The sequence below is a fragment of the Gossypium raimondii genome, chromosome 9 (assembly GCF_025698545.1).
Source record: "Gossypium raimondii isolate GPD5lz chromosome 9, ASM2569854v1, whole genome shotgun sequence".
Lineage (NCBI taxonomy): Eukaryota > Viridiplantae > Streptophyta > Magnoliopsida > Malvales > Malvaceae > Gossypium > Gossypium raimondii.
Window position 1 is genome coordinate 32,946,189 of NC_068573.1, and position 2,567 is coordinate 32,948,755.

General features: G+C 28.1%; 1 long non-coding RNA gene across 1 annotated transcript; it reads left to right on the top strand.

The window, feature by feature from the left end:
- Positions 1–201: 201 nt before the first annotated feature.
- On the top strand, positions 202–1,155 carry LOC105797910 (uncharacterized). The gene is made up of 2 exons (XR_001134851.2): positions 202–322; positions 822–1,155. It is a non-coding gene; the product is annotated as an uncharacterized LOC105797910 (long non-coding RNA).
- The last annotated feature ends 1,412 nt before the right edge of the window (positions 1,156–2,567 follow it).

Genomic DNA, 2,567 nt, shown 5'->3' on the forward strand with positions numbered 1-2,567 from the left:
ATAAATAATAGAGGGCAAAATTGGTAGCTAAATAATTTAAGGAACCTAGTGTTATTTTATAAAAATGTTAAGGGTATTGCAGTCAAGCTCGGGCAAAAATATTGAAAAACCTTTAACGGATGAATTTAGATTCGAGCGTTAGCCATTGGATTATCTTTAATCCAACGGTTAAGATAAAAACCCTAATTAAAACAAAGTCGAGACTGTAGCTCCTTAAGCTAAAGCAAGCAACTATTCTCTTCCTCTTTATGCTCTCTTCTACTATGATGAAGGGAACTTTGAAGTCAAACGAATCTGGAAGAGTGCATTTTATAACTTACAGGTACCAATCCTTTATATTAATCATTATCTTCTTTGATTTGTTGCTTCAATTAGAAGGACAATTTAATCTTCATATTTGCTAGCTAAAATATTAGTTCTTTTTTTTTATATGATTTGGTTATAGTTTATATGAATTTATTTTGATTCCTTCCATTTGAATCTCTATTTTTAGACTTCTTTTATTTTAAAAGTATAAAATATATTTTCCAAGAAAATAGTTCAAGGGAAATTTATTGGCAAAAATAATCAAAATGGTCAACAACCATTTTTACGTAGGCTTATTTGTTTAAAATACAAAAAAAAGATTTATTGTAGATTTAGTGGAAAGAACTCCATGTTGGTGGTGGACAAAAATGTTGAATCTTTAAGCTTTGGATTGTTCCTTTTCTCTAAATTAAGTTTAACCAATTTACCTTTCTAGAAGTGTATGTTAGATTTATTGGATTTTAGTGTGTCAAGTTCTTATTTGCTTCATGAATATGTTTCTTGTTTGCTTTTAGCTTCTCTCTAAAGTTTTATGATGGGTAAAGAGAAGACTCACATCAGCATTGTGGTCATCTTTGACAAATCTACCACCACTGCTCATTTGATCTACAAATTTAGTGGCATTGACAAGCATGTGATTGAGAGATTTGAGAAAGAAAACAAAACATCCTTCAAACATGCATCCTAATAAGCTTAAGGCAGAGCGTGAACATGGTGTTACTCTATTTTGCATAAAATGTTTGACTTTGAAACAAACGTAACCTTATTCAACTCACGCTTCCAACCATCCAAAGTCAAATTCTGTAATTGAAGAGAAAAAAAAATATCAAATTAAAGAATACCTTCCTACTTTTATGTTTTCCCATGATTTTAAGAATGTATTTTTTTTTATTAATTTGGTATATTTAAACCTCCTAAGCTTTGCTTTTACATTTTTAGTGTTAAGAAAATATGTTTTTATATGTATTTTGATATCAATATTAAACAAAAATCTAAATCGAACGATCAATTTTTTTTCTTTAATTATCTAATGCTTGAATCCATCGAGTAACTAAAATTTTCGAGTGGTCCCTTGTAGATTTTATTAAAAATTAATTAATCCGAGATAAAATGATTAAATAAATGGTGGGTTAGTAGTTGACTGTTTCTAGTCAAATTAAGGTTCTAATTTAGCGGTTATGGGATTTCTTGTTTTTTAAATGAAACGATTGCATGGATGACACGTTAGCAAAATTAATAGACGTTGATTTTTTCATCTATTTTAAGGTGATTTAACAAACAATGTAAGCTCAAGGGCTAAAAAAGGATAAAAATTAAATGAAGAGCTAAAATGATTTTTTTATAAAATTGGAGGCCAAATAAATATTATATATTTTTAAATTAACTTTATAAGAGTAATATTTTATTTGATATTTTCTATAGTTTCTCTTATTTGAGGTTAAGCCTCTCAAGTTGAGATGTACTAAAATACCTTGGGTTTTTTTCTCTATAATTGCAATTTATTAAATATTTACTACTCTTGCATCTAAAAATTGATTTGATGATAAGCAAAGAGCTTTTAAGAAATTTGGGATTTCAAAATATAGATATTTGGATTTCACTCAAATTTATTTTCTTATTTGACTATGATATATATTAATTGTAATGATTGACAAAATTACAACTCGGAAATTTGAAGAAAAATAAATAAAAGAATTATATTTTAATTTGAATAGAGCGATGGTTAAAGTTTTTCTCATACATCCATTTAATCTGAGTTTGAACTGTGGTATTCCCATTCATTATCCTTAATATTGTATAAACAAAATGAACTATCTATCGTCTAGAACATGTATAATTACATGAATACCCTTCGTGGCAATTTACTATTTACAATAATTACATAAACTTCCACTTTCAGAATTTATCTTACCTCATATAAAGTATATGAAGAGTCCATAGATACATCTTTTGTTCAAAACTCCCCTAATTTCTTTTTGTTAATCTTTATTCACCAGACCCGAAAATTTGGAAAATTCAAACTAAAATTAAATTTTGAATAAGAGCCAAGAAGAAGAAAGCTATTTTAAGAACAATGTCAATGTCAACCATAATTTAAGAGAAACACAAAATGATTTGTTTAGATTTTCTATGAAGATAGTATAGTGAATGAAGAAGGAAGCAATGATTCAAATAAAACATTTGAAGATTTCACGGGATGGTGTTATAGAGGTGCTCATGGGCCGGGCCGGGCTTATAAAAAATTTCAGCCCAGGTCCTAG